General features: G+C 35.7%; 1 protein-coding gene across 2 annotated transcripts in view; it reads right to left on the bottom strand.

Moving 5' to 3' along the window:
• Positions 1-14480, bottom strand: part of LOC110375740 (uncharacterized) — a 146116-nt gene that overhangs the window by 37997 nt on the left and 93639 nt on the right. The window lies entirely within an intron of this gene.

Here is a 14480-nt window from a genome sequence, read left to right as displayed (position 1 = left end):
TTTTCTATCTCACAAGTGATGAATGAAATGTAACTACCTAATTGAATAGCTTTATATTTGATTAATAAAGCTTTGAGAAATAAACTAATAGCAATCAAAGGAGACTTCAAGTCAAGTTTTGCTGATTAAAGTAATTCCTTAAATTAAAGCAGACTTCTAGTTCAATTAGATTTGATTTGTCAATCTTTAGTTAGTTAGAAATGATTAAATAACCTAGTGAATTATTCTCTTTTGATGAACACAAATAATAATGCTAGGTTCTAAGATATAATAGGTACTCTTATGTAGATACCGCACTTCATCTTCTATGATAAACGGGATCTGTTAGTGACATCATAATAGGATTGAGGGTCATAAGTTTTGTCCCATAATTGGCTATACACAAACTATGTATGAAGAACCTATCATTTGTGACATAACTACTTCATATTCTTTCTTATCGTAGAAAATCTCTAATCTAACAACAGAACAACGTAATTATGTATGACTGAACCGTCATTTGTTTTCCATCATGACGTCATTTACTCTAACAATGACTTTAACATGGCAAAATGGGTTAACAAACATAAATCTCTTAAGTACAAACACTCAGATCCCGGGCGAAATCTCAGGGAAAGTTGTGTTTTCTTTGAATTGTTCTTGACCCCTTTCCGATTAACAAGCTTAACTATTCATTGCTACTTACAAGCTTTTACCTAACCTAGAGCTTTATTTATTGCACTTGTTTACAAATACTTAAGAAACCACCAGTGTTTTAAAATAGTCGTTATTCATTTATTAGCACATTGCGAAGCCATAAGCAATAATAACTACGCCATAAACTGTGTACGTACACCATTTATCACACTATAGTCTCCCAAAGCATTGAGCAGTGTTAAACATCACATAAAGTATGACAGACGTCTGTATACACGGTAAAACATACTTTATTACAACACGAAGCCTCGGTAAACTTATGTCGTAGTAAAAGTTGAACGGTAAAGTTATTTCAGATGAATTATATCAGGAGGCTGGGTACAATCGCTTGCTTTATAATAGTGCTCGGCGAATTCACGTACGGCGTTTCAGAAGTTTGAGGTTTGATTAAAGTCTTATTAAAACACTATGTACCTACTGAAAGTTCTAAGTAGTACTTATTAATGAAGAACCTTATTTGACGTTTTTAAGGGTAGGAAAAGCTAGGCTTGTTCAGTAACTGTAGGTGCAACTTCTTGTAAAGCGACTTTGATCATATACATATTATACACCATGTGCTATCAATTAGATAGGTAAGACGTAATTTATACATACCACTATCCACGAAAGAAAGCAGATATGAAAATTCGACACAATTAATCGCCAAGCTTTTAATGTGTTAGGTTCGTAAAAAAGTCTAGAACACTGGCAGTGACGGTGAGCCTTATAACATATGTACGTACCTACATGTCATTGAATAGCGCCGTATGCGGTAGCCCTACCAACCCGAGTGCGTTTGACAACTCGCTATATTGAATAATATTTCCGTATAATAACTAAAGTTCATACGTTAAACGTTATTTGAAAGCTGCAATGGGGTGTACTGGATACGTCATGGCCACGCTGTTGTATTGTATTGTTCATTTTTTTATCATTCCGTTTTGATAGTATTTGCCATTTCATTGACAATTTTAACAAATAGATTATGCTCCTGAACGGAAACTATCAAGTTCAAAGACAAGACAAATTGGAAAGATTGAGACGGATGCCAATAACAGTCGGGATCAATCACTTCAGACTTCAGAGAGGGAACGTTAAATACTTACTGTTCTCTAATCGCAACTTTACAACAACAAGCCGCGAATAAATCTACTTAATTAAATCCAATTAATACATCGGCAAATAAGCATGGCAGCCCATTGTAGCGTATCTATCAGTCCAGCACAGCGTAAAAATAACATTTAAGCGCACACGATCACGGATTAGTATCGGTCAGTGCTCGCAAACGAAAAATGTTTGTAACACCGCTTTAGTGAACAGCACACTTTAATTGGGAATACACGTACAAATTAGAAATAAAAATTCGAATGATTCCACGTGAAATGTGATTATTATAAAAGTTTGTGATTTCGCGTTTCGCTGTCTGTCAACTTTCCTTTACTGAATAATTAAACATTTTCTTTTTGTGAGAGTACTTACAAGATAAATTCTTTTGTGTTTTTGAATGTTTCTTATTTATGTTTTCTCAAAGATAAAGCTGCCCATTGTAGTGTTGTACAGAATATCGTTCTGTACAATTTGTGGGTGCTATTATTCGTGTAACAAAACTGACAACAAAGAAAATTATTGTGTCAGACTAGTCGATAGATGTTGAATTCAGGAAGCACCTCGTAAATGCCGTAGGCATGTCTTCTTAAGAACACTGTTAAGTGATATTAATTTTGTGGCTGCTGTTGTAATAAATATCAGGAGAATTAGAAGCGCTCTCAATTGTGGACTTTAACTAAGTTCTATGAATAGATCGCCTTTATTGCAAATAGGCACTTGGCGGTACCTCCGAGTAAAATCATCTGTGAAGTAAAATATTTCAGATAGGCATCGGAAATCGTTTTTCTCGTGATATTCTATATTGAATTTAAGTTCTCAACTTATATTGGCAAAATATTTATATTCATTTCGCGGTGTGGAAATTGGATTTTTTTATATTAGAGCCCAAAGCGGCAGATCGAGAAAAGCATGTATGAACATTTTTTACACGAGGCCAGGGTTAATACTGTTCGACGGCACATCGCCCCTCGATGCGATGCGATTGTTCAATTGGCGAGAAATTGCGACGCGACTAAGCTTGCGGAAAATTGGCGATATCGTTAATATTCACCCGAAACCGGCGGTTCACGTGGCGACTACAAATAACGAGCCGACAGCCCCCATAGATTTATGCTCTGTCGTTTTAAGTGATATATAGGTCTCACCCGCCGGCCCGTCGATCCACTGAAGAATATCTCAAGTAACTGTTTACTGCCACCATCTGTCACTATACATCCTCATTTGGCTACCGATCTCCTGAATAACTTACGAAATTGTACCTGTCTAAATATTCAAGAATCTACGCCACGCATGTTAATAAAGCAGTAACCTAATCGAAAGGCTATTTCGGAGGCGTCGCCGTCAAGAAATATAGCAGGCATTCAGGCGGGGTCCATAAAATATACGATATCTTGACAGCGCTCGAAGAGTCCCAGGTAAGTCTAAGTAACTTTTTCCGGGGCGTTAAGCCGTTCGCCTGAGGAAATTGGTGACAAAAATATTCCGGTCATGTAGGAGCCCCTTGTTAGCGCGCCCCAAAAATACAAGAAAATTCCCCCTCCTGACATGGCTTGTTTCTTAAGATGACTCGATACTCTCTAAGTTTTTATGACGAAGACAAAAACTGCTTAGCTCTTAAATTTTATGTCAATAGATGCAGCTGCGTGCGTGGGTACGGTATCTTTATATCCTTCATGAAAGTAATGTTTACTTAGGCATGTTCGTAACGACATGCCTGCGACTGCGTAACACTTGTAAAATTTTATCCTTGTTAACCTCATCTTCGTTTATCGGAGAGATTGAGTTATGGTTTTTCGAATATCTCTTACGTAACATTTTGCCCAGAATTAAGGGTACGTTAAAACCTTACAAAAAAGACCCCAAAATGTTTGTAACGTTAGTTCCATAACCCAATTCAGTGTAAGCCAGGCATACATGCGACGGGTGGACGTACCAAAAAGCTTTAATGTAATTGCCTCTCTTTTAGAAAAAAGTTTGTCAACGATTTTTCACAAACATGAAAACGTCGGTTATAACGTATGTTCGGATCACCCCCAGGCTTTCAATGTATCCGGCTACATAGCTGTTATAATAAAGTGTTTTTATGTGTCTTCATCTCTGGGTTCTGTAACGAATTTTTATTGCTGGTATCGCACGCGCGTCAGCGGACTCCCAAAAAAAAGCGCGATATACGAGATTACTGAACCTATCTAAACGTTACATAAGTGTACTTTTCGCTTTTAGCTTCAAGTATGATATAAACCACGCAAAGTGAGGTTAGGCACGCACGTCGCACGTTATTCGAGGTAACCTAGCGACATGCTTTTGTAAAATCCTCAGTTCTCAATTCATTTATATCCGTAATTCCGCATGTCTTGTTTTATCGTCGGCCTGCGATTTCTACGCCAATTATTTCCAGTTTCCCGTTACGTTGATAGCTAAAACGAGAGTATCGCTTGAGGCCGGGACATTGCATTAATCTCTGCAGAGTTAGGGCTGCCTATTACTTTTTATAGCGCAACACTAGTCTGACTTATATTAAACCCCTCGCCTTATCTTCTTAAGAGTTGCGTGTCCATTTCTAATACCATTAACTAAGTGAAGTAAAAACAGTGTAATTTATTGTAATTTCTGAGGGAATGCTAGTTAATACTAGACTAGACAAAATTCGCAGTAAAACGAAGTGTAAAACGGAAGCAATAAATATCGCACGTTAAGTACCCCCTAAGCTTACAAAAGGAAATGTATCACGGAAAATCAAGAGTATCAAGCTAGTTAATTGCGCGAGAAACTTGCTCAGAAGTAGCTGAAGTTCGTGTTACTCAAGAGTATCATTGGGAGGAACGTTTTTCCTCATTAGGAAACTAACGGACGATGCAATGCCACAACAAAAATTAGAAGAACTAAGTAGAACCTAATCGCGGTACTTTTCAACTAACGATATGTTTCTTTTTTATACGAACTAACTTCGGGGTGTTCTTCGTTTATTTTCTTATTTGTTGGGCTTTCGTTCGTTAATAAAGTTATGCATTTACATATTTTGGAAAACTCACTTGTAGGAAGAACGTGTTGGGTTTGAGGATTACCATTGGTATACTTGTGCATAATGATACATGACAGGCGCAGGGTGGTAGCCGGAATTTGTTTACCTAAGTAAAACAATAAATTTTCCTCCAACTCACACTTTTCCTATACTTTATCACAAAGGATTTGTTTATACACAGTACAGATACCAAATGCTGTTTATTCATATCAAAATAAAATACAAGCCTTTCATCATTACGAAAACATAAAAAATGTTCCACACAATGGGAAATGGATAAATTCAATCATAGTAAAATCGAATTTCGCTTGATACTCTTCATTTGGGATATGTGTATCGAAAATGTTCAGTTTTTTGTTTCAGTTATTTTAATCAAATTACTAGATATATTTATTGTATATTGTTTTTGTGACAAAGGTATAAATGTTATTAAGAACTATAAAATGAAACAGTAAAGTTGTTAATAGGTGGGGCGTCATAGAAACAACACTAAACTTTATAAGAAATAAACTCAGCAAGACGCTTACAAAACACATAACTACGCCCATCTATAAAATCAACAGCAATAAACATTTATCAAGAGCCCACAAATTTGTGTGCGATCAAACCAATAAACGGTCCATAATATGGTCACAATTGAGCGGTACAAAGGCGCACAAAAACGGCAGTATTTACCGGACAGTTAAATACAACGTTTATATCCATTAAGGGTACTTCCGACACGTAACTGGTAATCATATTCCGGGCAGGCACAGCATAAATCATGGGAGGATAACCGGGGGGCAAAAAACAAGCCAGGACACGCACGCCCTAACCACTGTTTATTGTAGGGTATACATTCACTTTATTGTTCAACATATCTGATGTGGATTAAGTCGCTATTTGGTATTTTCCGAAGCTGTTGTACTGTGTCAGCGGGAATCGGCAAATAACGCTCAATCCTTCTACAAACATGAAGTCAAACTCTGTTTATGAAACGCCATGCCAACAAAACGTATCGCGAACACACTCTACTTATAAATGTTAATTAAGCCGCTTTAAAATACTAGCCTATTATTACAGAAAGAAGTCTCATCTGAATATTTTACGCGTTTTTTAATTAAATGCCTTATTCATTTACCCAGATTTTAATATCGTTGTGTTGTTTTTATTTTTCTACCAAACGAAGCTGTTTTTAAGTCTAGACGGTAAACGGCTACTGAAAATTTACGAACCTTTAAGAATCGTAAATTTTGAGTAGCTTTATATTTTGAATAAAGTTGGACAATTTGCATAATCATTTGCGAGTGGAAAGAAAATATGGAAGTAACTGAGTGAGCCGGCATGGCACTTATTATTCTATGGCAGTCAGAGATGACATTTGACGGTAATTTGTTTACTGTGATAAGCAGAACTCGAAAGCTTTTGGACGGCAATTTTATTATTGTTAACGTGAACCGGTGTCCTTAAATGTTATATACTTTTGAATTGAGTTTTAATGGTATTTAAAACGTGCAAATAATAAAGTATACATAATTAGTTGTTTCAAAAGTAATATGTCTCATAATAAATTGTGGCATCCTTTCACATATTATGAAAAAATCTCGACCACACGACCTCACTTTTCGTTTTATGCTGTTTAAAGTTTAAACTCGTAAAATATTCGGCGGTCGCTTTTTAGTGTTAAATAAAATTATGTCGAGCTTTACGAGCCCAAGTGTTAGCTTACTTTTTTATATCACCGTAACGTATATTTTTCGTTTACTTAAAACTTAAGAGACTTTAAAATATAAATACCCAGCAAATTAACGGAGGAAATGTGAGCGTATTTTTTCATTTATATTTTTTATACAATGGACGAGAAATGGGCTAATCTTTCTTTTGAAATTTTATTTTAAATGCCAAATTCAACACTTAAACGACCGTTTTTTAAACAAAAACTACCGTTCATGACCATTTTATTTACCCAATCATGAACAGGACATGGCGCTACCTCTATTATATCCAGGCAAACAAATCGTAATCTATCAAACATTTATCAAGCAAATAACCGAAATATGCACTTACTTAATTCAACACAAAACCCGCAAAATATATCCCACCTAACATTGCACCTACGCCACTTAGAAACCATGTAACGTTGAAGAAATAAGAAGTTATTTTAGCATAACAAGCAATTGCTCTTTAGGCCAACAAATAGAAAGGCTGAGTACATATTATTTAGTCGTTAGTGTTACGAGAGCTAAAAGCATTGCTTTACGATGTACTGGAACTAAAGGCAAGATTATGTATCTGTCTGAACGTCTGGCAACACTCACTTAGTATGTTAAGGGATAATTCGTACCTCGAAGTATTAATGCTAGTTCTTTTAGCGTCTCATGATTATGCGTTAAATCGATCTTGGTGCAATGCAAGATTATTACACAAAATCTTTCTTTATAGCACTTTCACACTGGCGGATTTTCCGCTCGGTTTTCTGAGTGACAACGCTGAACTCGGACGGGCGTTGTAGCGGGTAAATGCGAGACAACAAAAGAACAACTGCCGGTTAAAAAAAACTGAGGTTTAAAACCGCTCAACAGATTTGTACCGCTTGCAACTGGTCGCGCGTATACACGGTCTTGCTACGCATGGAAAAACTTAGTAGAAAATCCACCAGTATGAAAGAAACAACGAAAAAAAGATTTCTATGGCCATAAATAGGTACGAAAAAAATCTGTACCTATGAACATACATATTCATTTGCCAACTCTTTCCGCGGGTGAAGGGTGCGTTTCACCACCCTGTGAAATACTGACTACAAACTAAATCTACGATAGACATGACCACGCGAGCGTTGCGTTGATCCCGTCATCAGTTGTAGTCGGTTTGGGCGACATTTTTTTAAATACTATTACGTATACGAGTGTTATTTACAGATATGGAATGTCGTTTGAGTGACGTAGCCTTAAAAGTAAACCATTAAGAATATTAAAGTATTGCATTAAAGCAACCATAATAGTTATTTTATAGGTACTGATAAAAACTAGTTAATATATCCTCTCATTTCTCCACCCTTATTAAAACGCAGGCAAAGACAAACACAACATGTATCATATAAAACTTACTTCATCATGTTCTATAATAACACATCGCGCTCAGAAAGCGTAGTTAAAATTTAAAATGCAGTAATTAATTGTTGCCAACAATAAAAATAAAACAAAGTAACATTGAATTAGTGTGGCTACTAGACATGTTACATTGACGTTTCGACATCTTTTGAAACATTTTATTACTCTACTAATGAAGAATTGCAACGTTAATTATATTAGTGCCCACAAAATAAAAGAGCCGACGCTAATTATCAAAATTCTAAGTAATTTTGAAAGAATAAATTACATACGAGATCAGATCATGAATTGATTTCTAAATGTAAGACTGATTTGCAATAATGAGAATTGTTGATCAATTAACACGTGTTGCGAAAGAAAATAACTAAACTTGAAAGGTATTGTTTTTTAACAATGCCTGCTCAACACTATGATTTCCCCGGGGCAAGGGTGTTTATACTTGAAAAGTTATCTCAAGCTAACTAACGCTTCCCTATAGAAGGGAGAAAGTGAAGGCTACTTTCATTACGGCAAACAATCGCCACTTCGATAACAAAGACCTAAGGAAATGGAAACGTAATCTCTTAGCGAGTCAGGTAAGGTATAAGCTAATGCTGAAACATGTCGGTTCCAGCACCTCTACATCAGGCAGACAGGAGGGCGCGAACTCTTCACCTGCCTGCTTTCACCACCTGCCCTGTTAAACCGCTTAAGGCGCGCTCACACTCACGCGATGATACGCCCGTGTCTAGACGCGCACTCCTGACGTGAGACTAAGCCTTTATGGTGTTTTCGAAGACATTTGTGTATAGTTTTCGTAGGTGTAATTTTGGGTGATGATGTTAATGAAAACAATACGTTACCTTTAATTTAAAAATGTTAGTAGCAGTATTCTATTCAGTTAGTAAATTGAAGTTCATTAAATTATAATGCTTCAAAGTATATTTTTAATTGAACAGTTGCTTCAAGCCGTAGCGCGATTGTGTGTCCGTAACCTTATAGTAGAAATGAACGTAGTATTGCGGTATTTTAAAATATTTTACTATTTCAGTGCAGAACCAGCTTAACTCGCCGTCTTGGGCATAATGTTTAAAATGAAACTGTCTAGCCTGGACATTAAGTATTGAAGTGCATTTTGCTACGGGAAACAATAATTCCAACACAAATAAAATGAGATTTATTTTATTGACGTATTGGAAATAAAATGTTCTTTATATAATAAAACTCACGTAAGGTAATATTCTCACTATTTGTTTAATTCAGTCTTCATACTATTTTTAGCTGTTATTTCTAACCTGTAATATTTTAAATATAATTTATTTAACAAAAAAGGCTGTGTTTAAGTTAAATAAAATTATCTTTTCTCATTTAACAAAAAAGGCCTAGTCCCCTCTAGGGACCTAATAAAAATATTTTAGGTAATGTTTTTGACGATCTGGGAGTTAGCCTTTTAATTATTTTTCGGTTCAACAATCTTGGATACATTCGTGTTTATTTTCATTCTTCTACTCAACATCCATTTTCATTAGCACAACACTAGGTAGTACACAAAAGATAATTTTAACTCTATATCCTAAGAAACAAGGTATATATTTGAATGACTAGTCGTCATATCCGATATCAGTAACTATGCTATCCCAGACCCCATTTCTGAAGGATATGGGGCCTCCCTTGTAATCATATTTGACAATAGCCTTCGCTAAGGAGTGTATTAACCGCATAATACTTCGAAGCTGTCTGGTACCTTAGTATCTGGATGATAGTTTGTAGTATGGGAATATTATTGGGTGGTATAGAACCTTGGACATTAAATATGGAACTATAGTCTCGATAAAGGTACCTATCTCGTTAAAACGTTGTAACGATTGGTGTGAAATTAGATTACTACAATTTACTTTAAATGATATTTGCGCATGGGCAAAGTATCCTTAAATATTGAAAAATTGTGTTGGTCAATATGTCACTCACTTTATTAATATTTTTTAACGGGAAGCTACACATTATTATTTTGCTAGTTTGAAGACTCTTTTGGGAAACCACTGGTCAAGAATGCATTTTTGAAACACTGGCATTGTACAAACCTTTAGCAAGCAAGAAAAGAGGTTTTATAGAGACTACTTTCTGAATGCAACCGTGAATTTTTGAAAATAGAACACTTATTTATTTTTAGGAAGTTCCAAAATTGAAATACGTATTTTAATGGCCATTGCTAGTGTCGACGCATTTTGGTTAATTAATGCTGAGCCACAGTGCGAACGGTGAGCGCACGGCGGAAATTATTGTCACCAGAGCCCGGTACACGAGTTTATTCCGTTGGAAATTAACTATATTTACTTATTTAATTAACTACTCTAATTTTAGACTGTAATTTTGTATGTTTTGACGATTTAATTCACATGAATTTTAAAATTTAACCTATGTTTATCACATTTGCATAATCAGTTTTCTCTTAGCGGGTCTGGCGATAATACCTTTCCTTATTTCCTTGAACATAAACATTGAAACCCTATAACCTAACTCTAGTACCTACAAATGTAATGCATTGTAGTAATAATACGGCAATAAGTTAGGCGATCGTCGACTGTTAGTGAACCGCGGAGACCGCACCCAACAGTTTCAGTCAATTGCTTTACAAGTTACGATAAGCACCCAATACGCTATATTTCCCTTTCAACTGGTGAGGGAAAACAACGTCGGTACTATAGGGTTGGCTAAGTTTGTGTCACTTGAGGTCAGGATATTTGGATCAACCCTTTAGTGTGACTATTGTATGTGGGTCACTTGAATTCAGAACTGGGAGAATTAAAGGATAAAATTAGAGTACAACATTATAAAAAATACATTAGTTTAAAGCTTGCTTAGCTTATGAATATCACTCAAAAGCAATTAGTTTGTTTTATTATCAAAACTAATTTTTAGCAGCCCTGAGACTGCAGATTCTTCAGAAAAACCATATGGTTTGCATTAAGCTCCGCCCTAAAGATTAAATGTCCACACTCAATAAAATAAAACTTAAAAGTTCCAGAAACAGAAAGAAGTAAAAATCAACACAATGATTGATATCTACAAATTAACCAACAACTTAAACGATTAACATTATACTCTTCTCATAAATAGTGAAACAGCAACCGCACCCGATCCCTGCGCACGATTGCTAAAGCGGCTACTAATCGGATTGTAGGACTGTGCCAGCTGATCGGGCGAACGTTAATGGAATTAAACACAATACAATTACAGACAATACTGTATGAGATAACACTATTATTACGATACAATTACCTACGTGTTGAAGATTATCCGATAATATCGTTCTGATAATGCCGATGTTGTGCTGATTGAAATTGATGTTCAGGTGTTTTGATCTGGAGTTAAGCTTGTGTTGTGCAGAAATATTTGCAAAGATTCTGAAGACAGATTATGGTATTGTCTACATTTAAAATCAGAGTTTCTGTTTGTACAGACGCTATGAAAATATATGTTCAGAAATCAAAACCATTTATTGCAAAAATGAATGGACTGGATAGATATACACACTATACATATATACAAACTTAAACTACTTATCTTTATACAAAACTAAAAATAAAATACTATAAAAATATTTATAAACATAAAACATAATATAAAAGGGCATACTGGATAGATTAGATTCATAAATCATAATCATAATAATTACAAAAAATAAACATAAAACGTTGGCATTCAACACATTGACGCAGTATGTAACGCCCTCAGAACTAGCACGGGTGTATTCCGTCTATTAAGCGAGTGGATTGAACGGAGCGCATTTGCTATCAAGTTTAAACGTTCTCTAAATTCATTGTTATTTGGTGCAGCACCTCTGCCATCAATACCAGAGACAGGTACAGCCAACCTAAGCACGGTAACAGCATACGCTTATTGAGACTCTAATGTTGGTACCCCACACTTAGCGTTTCCACTCGTATCGGCTTCAGTAATAGACTTTGTGTAAACAATCACTTGGGGCGTAGAAACTAGTGTTTCGATTAAATTTGAATTGAATTTAGAACAAACATTAAAATTGAATTGAATTTAGAACAAACTCTCGTTCGATTTTTATTGTCTAGCAAAGTAGACAGACACAAAAGAAAGAGTTAAAGTTCTTCAGAACATGTCTGCATACAATCAAATGAACAAACACTGCTGAACAAATCATTCTGTATCTATTATGAGATGATTGCATCGAACGTTAAGTATCACGTATTCCGTACCCTTTTTTGTGAAACGAAAACATTGGTACTAGATTGGAAACGTGACCTATTTCATTGGAAACAGCCATGTTTTATTATAGCTCATTTCTCTGTATACACGATCATTGTTATGTCCGAAGCTCATGTAGAATACTCAATCAATCGTAAATAACATTGAGAACTAGGGCTTATAGTACTTTACAAAGGTTTCGCCCATCTGTCTAAATAAATGTTGCTAAATAAATAAAGGAGATGTTTTGTGTTACTGGCTATAAAGTAGAAGCAATATATGAGGTTTGTTTCTTCGGAATTGTTAAGTAAGACCTACTTGGATGTAGAGGTACATATAAAGCTGAGTTAGTACGTGTTTGCTAATGCAGTTGGCATTTCTATGTATGTACATTTTGTCCTACGTTACATTAACTACTACGCATGCTATTCACATAGAAAATTATACCAAATATTTTATCATAATTGCTCCGCTTGCATTCAAACGCATTCCGGTCTGTTATCATAAGCTTAACCACGTTACGGTCGGTAACTAACCATCCAGACATCGGTATTTAACCATACATCCCATTTGTGTGCTCATCATAATTAGCTCAAACACTGGCACGGTTGAAATACGGGCTCCAAACCTACAAACTAATCATGTAACTCCAATAGTAATTGAAATCGGTTTCATTTCACATCGGGACGGACTGTGTACGTTGAATTAAACACAATCCGAGTCCCGAATCTAACTGTGTTCGGTACACACAGCGGTCTATGAAAGAGCGAATTGCAATCAAATCTAAGTTTGATTATGATAATAAACGAACCTAATTTCGGGCGGAATTAGCTGTTGCAACATGAATTAACGGTTAAGCTGGTTTTCAGCGAAATTAAGCTTACAATTAATAAATACATCCATTCCGGTCAAACGACTTGTGTTAAACAACACACGTTCAAATCCACGAACTGCGGTAATTTCTAAGATTCTCACCAATTAACTTAATTACTGTAAGTAAAAGATTTAATATATACAATTAGTGATGCAACGCGTGTTAAAGTTGAAGTCGCTGGGTGTATAATTCATGTAGTAAGTGTATTTTCTCCTCGGGCGGGTGTAATCGGTTTAGAAGCCGCAGCGTGCCGGGCCTACCGCCGCAGCCGTTCCGCGATCCTTGTTACCTTCTACCATTGTTTTTCGTTGTTTTATACTGAGGGGGAACTTCAATTGGATTTTGACTGAAGTGAGTTTGTGTGGAAACGTTGATTAGCAGCCGAGTATTTTAAACTTGCCGGTTTGTTTCGAATTTGTCTTTATATACGTTTTTATAAACTGTATCATCACCTGTATGGTATAAACAAAAAAATAATGTGAATGAATCTGTGAATATTTATGAGATATTTCAGTCTCACAATAAACTTTGAGACTGTCCATGTTTACCAAATGAAGTCTCGTAAATTTAATCAGCACCCATTTCTTTAATTTCACCAGCAAAATCTACTAGTCCAGAATGTTTCTTTTCAACCAAGGCACTTTTATTATCTTTCCACATGACATTTAATTCTGGATTCCTGTTCAGCAATTTACAATAAGTGACTAGACTTAGACAAGCGTCGCGTCGTCGAAAGAGGAACGCGTTAAAGATTTTAAGTGCATTCGCGCGGAAAATGTCAAGTCGCCTGACGGCTTGCGTTGCACAACTTTGGAAAAATCTTATAAGTAACATATTTTAACGTAAAGGACTTTTTTGTTTTAGGAAAAGGCTTGTCATAGGTGTTTATACTCGTAGTATTTATCTATACTAACCATTACCGATATAGGTAATAAAGATGAAACACTTTTTTGTAAGTAACCATAAAGTGTCCGAAATTACTGAACCGATTTGAAAAATTTTTCGCTGTTAGAAAGCTACAGTGCTCCCGAGTAACAAAGGCTATATTTGATCCCGGTACGGAAAGTAGTTTCCAGAGGACGTCGGTGAAACCGCGGGAAAATAGCTAGTATGAGATGAGTAACGCTCATATTTTATACATAAAAATAGGACACGCAATAATCTTGTAAAGTTGTCAGTTAACACAAATAAAATTGAAAATTCTTAACGAAATGAACAAATAGGAAATGGCGAAGATAACCGTGTTAGGGGCAGTTTGTCGGCATCACAAATTCTGAACATCAAGCCCGTTCACACGGACTGCATTGTAATAACCCTGAATTGGCGAGCCTGCACGCACAGGCATTCTGTCCTTATTATATCTAGCTCTAAACATTACTATCTTGGTAAATATAGAACTACGTACGTACGTCTAACATGTATGTAATGCCTATGTGGTTTTTAATGGCTAAATGTACCTGACCATTTTAAAACTTGGTTTTTAAAAATGGCCGTGGTAAGAGACAGCAAAATT

The sequence above is a fragment of the Helicoverpa armigera genome, chromosome 2, assembly GCF_030705265.1.
Source record: "Helicoverpa armigera isolate CAAS_96S chromosome 2, ASM3070526v1, whole genome shotgun sequence".
Lineage (NCBI taxonomy): Eukaryota > Metazoa > Arthropoda > Insecta > Lepidoptera > Noctuidae > Helicoverpa > Helicoverpa armigera.
The sequence above is the reverse complement of the archived record's forward strand: the minus strand, read 5'-3'. Positions and strand labels throughout refer to the sequence as shown.